The sequence below is a fragment of the Aquarana catesbeiana genome, linkage group LG10 (assembly GCF_042186555.1).
Source record: "Aquarana catesbeiana isolate 2022-GZ linkage group LG10, ASM4218655v1, whole genome shotgun sequence".
Classification (NCBI taxonomy): domain Eukaryota; kingdom Metazoa; phylum Chordata; class Amphibia; order Anura; family Ranidae; genus Aquarana; species Aquarana catesbeiana.
The window spans coordinates 109,887,914-109,900,433 of NC_133333.1; positions in this window are offsets into that span (position 1 = coordinate 109,887,914).

Genomic DNA, 12,520 nt, shown 5'->3' on the forward strand with positions numbered 1-12,520 from the left:
AGTAAGTGTGGGGCTGATCATTTTTTTGGTTAGTTTAGAAAAGTTTTGCAAAGGACGGATTTTTGAAATTAAACAATTTATCTGTTGTAGTACCCAGTTTATGGTCTATAGATTGAGGTACCCCTGTGGGCTTTACTATGTAGGTAGAATGATGTGTACCATGCACACCAGGTTTGGGGAGCACTGGGGATTCATAGAGCACAAACGGCATAAGCACAGTGTTCCCCGTCATTTTTCACAGATATTTTGTGGCAGCACAGGGGGTTTAGAGCTCTTTGGTATTGAAGCTATACCCATGTCTCTTCCTGAGGGGGAGAGGTTTTAGAGAAATTTTGGGTTTTTACACTGAGCACTATGTCTCCAGATGGATTACACAAAGAACTAGAGTTTAGTACTTTGATATAATGGGTACTTTATATATAAAAATCCTCCCTGGGCATTTGAACCTGTTTTAGTTAGGTAAAAGTTGATTTTTAGCATTGTATAATTTAGGGTTGCACCGATACAGATACCGGTATCGGTGCGATACTAGGCATTTGCAGGAGTATCGGTACACGTGAAAATGTACTGATAACCAAAACTGATACCTTCTGCCTCGGTTCTCTCAGCTGTCAGCGGGATTTCCCCACTAATAGCTTAAATGTAAAGAAAATAATGTCAGCAATTATTGGTTGTTAAGGAGCGGAGCGCCACATCCTTAACAACCAATGACATTTCAGCTGTCAACAGGGGCATGTCTGACCAGCGAGGAAGAGGCCGCTTAGCTCAGTGCTCCTGACTTCCTGAGGTGTTCAGCGGCGAACACAGTAACTTTTGAGGAGCAGATTCTGGCATCTAAGCTGCTGCTACACAATTAACAAACTTTTAGCTGCATTCCAAATACCCTTATCAGTAAAAGTACTGATTAGCAAAGTTGAACACAATACACATCTCAGTTTCATGGCTATCATAAAACTTTCAGGCTTTTAGGCTTAAAGTGGAGTTCCACCCAAAAATGGAACTTCCACTTTTTGGATTCCTCCCCCCTCACATTTGGCACCTTTCAGGGGGGGAAGAGGGAGCAGATACCTTTCTAATACAGGTATTTGCTCCCACTTCCTGGCATAGATCACCGTGGTGATTGCAGTGACCTACGCCACTTCCGCCACCTACCCCGTCCTCCCCGGCTGTATTCTGTGAGACACAGAATACAGCAGGGACCTGAGAGGACGCACAGTGCAACTCGCGCATGTGCAGTAGGGAACCAGGAAGTGAAGCCGCACGGCTTCACTTCCTTATTCCCTCACCGAGGATGGCGGCGGCAGCAGCCAAGAGCCGAAAGGACGGATCGGCTTCGGCTGCTGACACCGCGGGCTCCCTGGACAGGTAAGTGTCCATATATTAAAAGTCAGCAGCTGAAGTATTTGTAGCTGATGGCTTTGAATATTTTTCAGCAAACCTCTGCTTTAAGTAACTAGAAGCTTAACAGACATCCTTCTTAGCTAAAAGTATCAGATTTTGTATCATTGTATCATTGTATCATTTGTTGTAAATAGCCCATCTGGTAGAACAGCCGAATATGCATTCCTGGATGGCTGTTATTAGCCAAAAAATCCAAACTTCATTGTATTTCATAACTACTGAGATAATACCAGTCCTGCCAGAATAGGAACATATTTACCCATACCAATTAATTATCAGCATTTTAAGCCCAAACACCACTATATTAGAAGGTATTGGAGGCAAACTGGACACATTATCTCTCCTAGGTGAATTAGCCATCCGAAACCCATCATATTTATATTCATTCAAATGATAATTTTGTGCTGGACAATAATATACACATTAGCAGAATGCAACCAATAGGTATTTTAAGATATTTATATATGCAGAAAACTGATTTGAAGGCAGGGTTAGTTGAATGATCATAAAGACTGTGACATCCCGTCAGTAACTCCTCAGACCTTCTCATTGATCAACTCATGTCTGTCAATACCCTCCTCAGGGACCAGAAAAGAAAGGCTGTATCAGTAGTCTGCAGTCATCAGCCAAGATCTGTAAGAGCCACTGATCCATCTTGCTCATTGACTGATCTCTGCTGAACTCACAGAACCAGTTGAAGCGTAACTACACTTTTATTGAGAAAGAAACATTCCCCTCTGGGTGATTTGTGTACATTGAAAGGATTATAACAAACTTTGTTGCCGATTCCTACCTTTTATTCTGAAGAAATTCCTGTTTATACCTATGTGCCCCTGTGCTAAGTGGGTCTAATGGGAGTGGTTTCACAATTATCAATTAGCTGTGACAGCTGCAGAGCTTCAATGAGGAAAGCCGCTGGGCCTGCATCCCTTTAGATTTAGTGTTGCTGTTGGGAGTATCTCACCAAAAAATTACATTTTTGTTGCAGGGGATGCCGGAAATCTGACTTGTATCTTAGGCAGACTTCTGTGAAAATTGGTGAGACAATCACACAAGCAGGAAATTATGTTTCTGGGGAGTGGTCAGTACACATTCTGTGTACAGAACAACTCCAGGTTGCCATATTGCATTGCATTTTCAGAAAATTACAACGGCTGCAGATGGAAAGGTCATTTTAATAACATTCAATTACAATATGACTTACATAGTTACATAGTAGGTGAGGTTAAAAAAAGACAAAAGTCCATCAAGTCCAACCCATGTGTGTGATTTTATGTCAGTTTTACATTGTATAACCCTGTATGTTGTGGTTGTTCAGGCGCTTGTCTAATAGTTTTTTGAAACCATTGATGCTCCCCGCTGAAATCACCGCCTGTGGAAGGGAATTCCACATCCTTGCTGCTCTTACAGTAAAGAACCCTCTACGCAGTTTAAGGTTAAACCTCTTTTCTTCTAATTTTACTGGGTGGCCACGTGTCTTATTAAACTCCCTTCCACGGAAAAGTTTTATCCCTATTGCGGGGTCACCAGTATAGTATTTATAAATTGAAATCATATCCCCTCTCAAACCTCTCTTCTCCAGAGAGAATAAGTTCAGTGCTCGTAACCTTTCCTCATAACTAAAATCCTCTAATCCCTTTATTAGTTTTGTTGCCCTTCTCTGTACTCGCTCCATTTCCAGCACATTCTTCCTGACTTGCGACTTGTGTCGCAATTTTCTTTATTTGCAATTTTTTTCCCACGAAAGTGGAGTTACCTTTTAAGTATTTTTACTTTTAAACCCTTTTTACTTTTCTGTTGCTCTACTCTCTCTTTTTCCTCTGTAATACCCTTTCTGGCCCCATCCTCACGTCAGCACACCATGGATTAACATTTCCTCTGGAGCCCCAATTACCACCTGTATAGCTGAATAAAAGGCAGCTCCTCCCTAACTAAGACAGTTCTTTTTTGGTCTGCTCCAGGCCACCTGTTCATTGCAGTTGGTAAGTAAGTTGTTTTGCTGCATCCCCCCCCGAACGTACCCCTCCATGTTAGAGTTGCCACCATCATCCCTTTAAACCCGAGCACCTTTGAATTACACAGGTTCTGAGGCTAATTAAATGCAGATAAGGCACCAAGTGAGTTTAATTACCATCTTAATCAGCCACAGAACCTGTGTAATTCATGTGTGTTCGGGTTTAAAGGGATGAGGTGACAACCATACTCCATGTTCAGCCTCTCATGGAGTTGGAAGACCCTGAATGCTGAAGGTAAATCCTTTTTTTTTTTTTTTTTATAAACTGGGTGCCTTTTGTGCCAAAGCTATGGACAAAATTATGCTTAAACAGCATTGATATTGTACAGGTGTGGTATTATAAGAGCTCTGCAATGTTATCAATGTCTCTCTTTGTTTTTTATTTTTTCCTGTCTTTATATGCAGCACACTGCACTGCTGTCCTGGCTTATTGTCAGTCTGAGAGCGGCTGTGAATGGAGTCACAGGGGTAATGATCTTGGGGGTCTGCAGTTGAGAGGGCTTTTCTCCCTTTCTCTCTGCAGTCCTGCCAGGTAAAGGACTTCCCTCAGATTCTGACTCTCCTGTCTGTCTCTGGATGTGCTGTCCTGGCTCCCTTGCTGTGCTGTGTACTCCTGTGGGCTTGACAGTCTGACTGTTTTTTTTTTTTTTTTGTCTCAGACTTTGGGACCCCATACACACTATGCAACTTTTGTTGTCTGGTTTCTAGATTTAGCGGAGCCATGTAGTGCAGGGACCTGTCTGATTGCATACAAATCATCAAGACTCTTATGCCCCGTACACACGGTCGGACATTGATCGGACATTCCGACAACAAAATCCTAGGATTTTTTTCCAACGGATGTTGGCTCAAACTTGTCTTGCATACACACGGTCACACAAAGTTGTCGGAAAATCCGATCATTCTGAACGTGGTGATGTAAAACACGTACGTCGGGACTATAAACGGGGCAGTAGCCAATAGCTTTCATCTCTTTATTTATTCTGAGCATGCGTGGCACTTTGTGCGTCGGATTTGTTGTACACACGATCGGAAATTTCGACAACGGATTTTTTGTTGGAAAGTTTTATAGCCTGCTCTCAAACTTTGTGTGTCGGGAAAATCCGATGGAAAAAGTCAGATGGAGCCCACACACGGTCGGAATTTCCGACAACACGCTCCGATCGCACATTTTCCGTCGGAAAATCCGACCGTGTTTACGGGGCATTAAGGTTTGGCCTCTTGTTATGTGGTTTTGGTGAATCTGAGGGAAGATATCCAGAGAAGATTGTATGGTGTGCGTGTGTCCAGCTTAACTGTGTCTGATGTCTGCCTTTGGAAATGCTGCCTGAAGCTCACCTGATGCTTCTAACGTGAGTGGATGAAGGCAGATGGCTCTTAAAGAGACCGGGTACAATTTTTTTTTTTTTCTTTTGTTTTGTTTTGTTAGAGGTAATGTTTTTCTCCATATATTTATATATTTTGTGCAAATATGAGCTTTCCACACCTGTTAGTGGCACAGAAGATTAGCAAAGGTAGGAGGGGGCGACGTGGGACATGGTTCTTAAAAGAGTGTCCAAGGAGACTATGCAAATTAAGGGTTTTGCATTATTTTAGAATCAAACCCTGAACGCAAACGCTCCAAAAAGACATAAAATCCGCCAACAATCATCTTATCCTGACCAGGACAATGACACCTAACAGGTGGTCACATTCATTAAGATGGATGTAAACCCACCATACACCCAGTGAAGTGAGAGCTGAACCAAATCTCCCTACATAAGTTTCTACATGTATATTTGCTTTCTTCACATTTTATACTGTTTAAGAAAGTTCAGATCGTGTTAGGAAATGTTCTCTTCCTGTTTAGCACAGAGTGTGGTGTTTGGGCTTACAGCCAAGATAGCGTAAATTGCTGATTGGAGGAGAGGCGCACACACCCCCTCTCATGTTTTGTACAGGGCCAGCTCCCTGATAATCTATTTATAGCAGCCTCCCCAGACAGAAATGTCAGGCTGCTTTTTTCTGATGTGTCTAGCATAGTTGCCAACAGTACCGATTTTCCCGGGACAATCCCGATTTTGGGACCCTTGTCCCGATTTAATTTTGTCCCGGGTGTTTTCTCCGAATTTTTGGGTTTGTCCCAAGAAAATCGTGAGTGTTTTTGTTAAAAACGGCAACGGCTCCACAAAAATGGCCGCCGTTGCCTCCACGAGTCAGTCACAAAGTTCCCCTTGTGTTCAGTGCAGGGGAGAGGGGCAGCCAATCCGCTTCTCTCTTCAGTGTACAAATAGAAAATTCTATTGTACACTGAAGCCTATTGGTTGGAGGGATTGGCAACCCCTCCCCGCTCTACACTGCACACAAGGAAGACGTGATCAGCCTCCACCGCCATCACCCTCCGCCCCCGTGTGTCCAACGGGGCTCAGGGAATAGTGGGAGTGACGGGAGGGAAGAAGGGAGGCTTTCATCTGGCTGTTCAGGAGTTGTCTGACCTGTGAGTAGTGGCCTGTCAGTGTAGTGGGGGAGAGGAGAGATGGGGGGGGGGGGGGGGGGGGGGGTGTACTCAGTGTATGGGGAGGCTTGGAGCTTTCCCTGCAGTACACTTCTCAAAGGCTGAGGTCCAGCATGGAAGGACCGGGGCTCCTCTGGCTGGGGACATTGATGGTCCTGGCTCCCCTCTTGCACCCCATGTCACCACCATACCTGCACCCCCCCTCCCCCCTGTGTCACCAACATACCTGCACCCCCCTCCCCCCTGTGTCACCACCATACCTGATTCCCCCCCTCCCCCCCTGTGTCACCACCATACCTGCACCCCCCCTCTCGCCCCGTGTCACCACCATACCTGCACCCCCCTCTCGCCCCCCGTGTCACCACCATACCTGATTCCCCCCTCCCCCCCTGTGTCACCAACATACCTGCACCCCCCCTCTCCCCCCTGTGTCACCACCATACCTGATTCCCCCCTCCCCCCTGTGTCACCACCATACCTGCACCCCCCTCTCGCCCCTGTGTCACCACCATACCTGCACCCCCCTCTCCCCCCCCTGTGTCACCACCATACCTGCACCCCCCTCTCCCCCCTGTGTCACCAACATACCTGCACCCCCTTCTCCCCCCTCTGCTGGGGGCACCTTATGTAAGGACAGACTCTGCTGGGGGAACCTGATGGCATCTGGTGGCAGGCGACGTGGCAGGTGACACGCTCAGTGGTCCCACTGATTCTGCATTATGGTGAGTTGAATGATTTCATTTTATATTACAATGTAATAATAGTAATAATGCGCTTCAATCATCCTGACACCATAACAACCATGGTGCCGGGATGATTGAAGTGCTAACACCAGGTGTATGGTGGAGTATCTTTATCTGCTGATGGTTAAACTCTGGAATACACATTGCTATTGTAGTGTAGGATCTGGGTCTGCTGTCCCTCCACCCCTCTACCCCCCTTTCCCCCCTTTCCCTCTGCATCCCTCATTCATCTCAGACTCTAACCACACCCCATTTTAGCCATGCCCATGTAAGCCACGCCCACTATTTCACGTAAACCACACCCATTTTTTTGCACGGCGCGCTTTCCGCGCCGCATTTTCCACTTTTTCTATGCCACACCTACTAACGCATGCCCCGCCCTCTAATTATAGGCTGACTCCGCCTACAGCCAAAAAAAGTGTCCTGAAAATTTTTTTTCCAATGTTGGCAACTATGGTCTAGGAATTTGTCAAGAGTTATCAGGCTGATAACAGAAGAATGGGTCAGGAGAGAGCTACAGGACACTGAAGATATGTGCCAAGCTCAAATTTCATGTATTAGGCTGTGTTTCCACTATTGCATCCCCAAAGTCGCGCAATTTTTTTTTTTTGCCGCGACTTGAAGCAATGCCTGTGTATTCTTGAGGTCTATGAACCTCAAGTCGCATCGAAGTGGGACCTAAGTAGTGCAGGGACTACTTTGAAGTCGCACAGATATGAACGGTACTCATTGAAAATCATGGGGTGCAATGTGTCATGCGACTTTTCAGTCCCAAATCGCATGAAAAGTCGCACTAGTGGAAACCTAGCCTTAGGAACACCTCCACTTAAGCATGTGGTCTATACACTCTGAAGGAGTTGTTTTCCACTTACCCTGTGAAGGGACAGGATCCAGGAAACTGGCACAAATGCGTTTATCAGCATGATAGAGAATGCCTCACCTAGCTCACGATGCATTTTGGGTCTGCATGCAGTCTGCAGTGGCAGAGAAATGAAATTGCACAGCATGCCTCAGAAGGATGTGGTTGTGCCAAATTCCAAGCCCTATTAAGGCAGCTATTGCAGAAAGGATGCTACAACTATCCACACCACAAGCAACACCCATAATGATAGAGCGTAAAGTGCTCATTGATGAAGGATGACAGATACCTTGTCAGAAGACCTATTTACAGTAACAGATTCTCTAAACTTTATCCATATATGGCTGCTGTATGTTGGTGCACTGCACTTCCAGGGGTGGATGCTGCCCTCTAATGTCTGGTGCAGCAAGTGTCTTTGCCTTTTTATAACTTGGTTGCCTTCAGTGATCCTATGGATGAGAAAGTGGACTTGTTCACACCGAATGAAGTCCAGTGCGTCTTTATTCTGCATCAAGAACTCATGGACAGTGTTTAACTTTGATTCCAAGTTACATAGTTCACACCAGTACAGCGCATTCTAGTACAGTCAACATAAGTAGAATGTTGCATTGTTTCTGTATGGAACACATCTAGAAGCAGCAAAACGCATTGAGAATGCATCAAAACACATGCAGAAACACATCTGGAACAGAAATTGTGGTGATTTGACCATCAGGCTTGCACAGAATCTATACAGTGACAGATTTTGCCTGCCAACCAGCAATACATTAACTCATATATATTTTAAGTTTAGATATGGCATTACATGCAACACTGGAAGCTACAAGATTTGGCACAGTTTCTGGAAAAATTGGAACCTGGCAACTGACTTTTGGTGGATGCTTTTGATAGACCTAGTACAAGCGCTGGCGCACCCAGTCGCTGCTATGAGAGCATTGTGGTTTCACCACTTGAAGGCAGGTGGAACGTCTACACAAGCCTTTACCATTTCCTATAATGGGGGGTTATTTGGCCAAACACTGAACAACGCAATTAAGCGATTGACAGGAGAAAAAGTCTGGCCACAGACTAGTAAGAGGAACCCACCATCCTTCACTCAAGCCTACTAAACTTCAGAGGGTGCAGGAGGCCAAATCTTATAGGACAGACTATAGATCACAGTGGAGGTGTCTTAAAATTCCAAAGCTGACCACTGAATCCATTTAATCTATGTCCAACAGATGTCAGAAGAGAAGATATTGACAAGATTTTTATACTGCTACAAAGCCATCATGCCAGTGATGCTGAAAACATGGAATCATCTGGGGGCCCCTTTTCTCCAGTTTTTCTAGTACCTAAGGCAGGAGACTTCTGGCCTGTTTTAGTTTGAAGGAATCAAATGTGTTCGTATATGTCAATCGGTTCAAGATGGTTCATGCAGACAGTCACAGGGACAGTTCAGCTGAAGGACCAGTTGGTATCAATCGACTGGCCGACTCATATTTCCATGTACTGATCAATGCCGAGCGCCAGAGGCATGTAAGATTTTCAGTGGCCAGATGTCACTTCCACTTCAGGTGCTTTTACAGAATTGGCACAGTCCCAGGAATCGTTTTGAAAGATCTTGTTGGCCGTGGTGGTACCCTGGGCCAGGTGGCCCGTGAGGGCGTTTCAATTTTGCCTTCTTTAGCCTATGAGCTAGGCTATCTATGATCAGAAAATCTTTGTGCCTATACAAATTTGACAAGAACTGGAATTCTGGACATTGCCACTGTTCTTTTTTTGGAGGCATGCCTCTTAGCCCAGGAGATAGGATGATTCTGAAGCCAGTCTGTCTCTGGGGAGTCGAAACAAGTGCAAGACCATTGGAGAGCGGTGTAGCACAGACTCCCCAAGTATCTTGAATGGAAGGAAGCCCTTTCTAACATTGCAAGCCTTTCAGGATCTTTTGAGGGGCCCTAGTAAGGTTGACAACAGGACAGTCGTAACCTACATTGCCTGACAAGGTGACACCAAGTCTTTTCTTGTTATATCTTGCAAAGAAACTTTTTGTGGGCAGAAAACCACTTGGTCAGTTAAAATTGGTCTTCTTGCCAGGGAACAAAATCAATTATTGGTTCGGTTATGTAAATTTTGGCCCTATGGGGCACTCCAGCAGTAGTTCTCAGGGAGACTTCACTGAACATTCAGCTTCTGATAGTTGCAACAGGATACCAATGTGAAGACTCTGTCATACAAGGTGCAGGGTGCCATGGAATTTTTTTTTGTTTACTTTTTGTCTCTGATCAAGTTAATTCTTCTATGGCAAGGTCAGTAACGGCACTCCAATCAAATTGGACTACTTTTAATAAACCTGGCTTTGGAATAGGCTACACTAGAGGTGCAGGGATTCTCATCTGATGTTGTTCAGATCCTGGTGACCAGAAGATCATCCATGAACACTACATAGGAGGGGATATGAAAAAAGTTTGTCTTGTTTGCTCAGCAAAGCTTTCTCTCCTGTGTTCCTTGCCTCTAACCAATATCATTGACATTTTACAGTCAGAGCTAGAGGTTGGTCTGGCATACAACGCCATTTAAGGGATCTCTACTTAATTTTTTCACAGGCTGCAGATGGGTGCAGTGCCAGTGACCAGATGCTTCTTCCAGATAACAATCTATATATGACCTTGCGGGAAATCCTTATTCCCTCTGTGGAACTTGGGCTTGGATCTGAGAGCATCCTTTGCTCCAACAGGTTTCATTTCCAGTGAAGTACTGCATGGTAAAACTAGTTCTTCTGACAACTACGTCAGACAGAAGGATGTTGAAGATTGCAACACTTTCCAGCAAGAGCTCTTGGTATATTTTTTTTTTTTTTTTTTTTTTTTTTTTTTTTTTTTTTTTTCTTTTTTACCAGAGATACGGATACCACGTCTATCCCCAAAGTTAAATTTTAAAGTGGTATCCAATTTCCAGGAAAACTGGGAAGTAGGGAAACTTGGTCAAAGGGGGAAAGTTAAAAAAAAAATCCTTTCATTTAGCTATCAGGCCCTTAAAAGTCATCCACTCTTGGGTTGCCAGGATGATTAAACTGGCATACAGGAAGTACGCTTTTCTGCTCTGAAATATTGCAAGCCTATTTGACTAGAGGAGTGGCAGCCTTTGAGGCAATTATGCCAGGATTGCTTGGAGGATATAGGTAAGGGCTAGCTTGAAGTCAGTTGCGGCCTTCATTCATTCTTACAAACTAGATGTGTGACCAGAATGTTTAGGACCAGAGAGAACAATTCCTTCTGGTTTTAGCATCTTTTCTTTAGATGTGTCTCTCAATTGTTCTCTCCCACCCTATATTAAGCTTTGGTATATCCCATGGTGTGCTGACGGGAGGATGGGCCAGGAAAACGGAAAATTGTTATCAAATACTTACCGTAATTTTCCTTTCCTGTCCCATCCTCACGTTGGCACAGGACTCCCTCCCTAGTGGCCTGCCGCAGGCTAAGTTATCGAACTTTCTTAGTTAGGGAGGAGCTGCCTTTTATTCCGCTATACAGGTGGTAATTGGGGCTCCAGAGGAGATGTTAACCCATGGTGTGCTGACGTGAGGATGGGCCAGGAAAGGAAAATGACGGTAAGTATTTGATAACAATTTTCCATTTTTTTTCTGCACTGTTTTACCTGCTTACCTATTAAACAATATTTTTAAAATTGTAAAATTATCTCTGATGCACTAATGCAGAACTTAAAGAATCCCTGTCCTGGTCATAGTTGTTTTTGCTAATATTGTGAACAATATTTAGTGATTGATTTATGTTATAAAGGGTTAACTGTGTAGTTAACCATACCCAGCAACGATCACTCTGTCTGCTGGGACTTCGATTGTGGTCCTGCGAACTGGAAAATCTTTGTGCAGACTGAAAGTGCAATCATTGCATGTCAGTGACAGTGAGGTGCAAGTTTGACCGGCCATTTATCACAAGTTGGTGAAGGTGCTTGGGTTCTGACACTGCGTTCATCACACGTTGGTCCTCTAATGTCAATAAGGGAGGTTAAGGAATGGGAGAAGTCAAAGCATACATACAGCTCCAGCTGTCTCTATCTCTGAATCAACTAATCATTTTGACATGTACTTTTCGCTGAATATAGTCTTTGCTTTTATATTTTTCCTCCATATAGTCATTTTGATTTCTCCAGGGTATTAACATGTTCACTTTAAAGGGAAAATCAAAAACCCAATAATCAAAAAAGTATTGCTCAAGTGCTTCAATTCCCAAGTAAGTAACCTTCTCTGATCCTGCTATATTCTTTAATACAATTTTTGCAATATTAAATTATTCATAGATTTATATCAGAAACAAACAGCATCTTTGTTGTAATACACAGATGCACTGGAGATGAACATGCAATGTTGTCTTAAATGTCAATAGGATCCTCAAGAGGGACGAGATATAAGAGCATATAAAGAAGCCAGCAAACTGGTTGAAGTTTGAGACGATTGTCTCCTAACTGTGAACCTCCTTTTGTGGATGCAGCAACAGTTAGCAGCTATGCCATGTCAGAATTTATGATGAATACATCAAAAATATTGTTATCTAAAGCAATGGCTCCTTCCACCCGTTCGGCATTATGCCCCCTCCTATGGGCTTCTTCAGCAGGTGGGGAAGCCATTTTCAGACACCCACTTATATACCAATATCCATAATTATTTAAAAATCTACTACACATGTGTACATCAGCAGTCAGGCGGGGCACATAGACACACCTTAATAATGTCTCAATTGGCAGTATCTAGCTCCATCTTCCACACTGCCTGATTCTGCATGACCCTCTCATTCACTTCCACCTTCACCGGTACAAACGCGTCACCGGAAGTGACGTTTGAACGAAACTGTGCATGACCGGACATAACCTATATTGTGGATGATTTATAGTTAGGGCGGATAGGGCTTCAGGATGAGGGCAACCTTGTACATTCCCATTTTCGACCTTGAGCTATTACGGATTGGCAACTATGCACGTTTACGCCTTGTCCGGTCATGCACAGCTTCGTT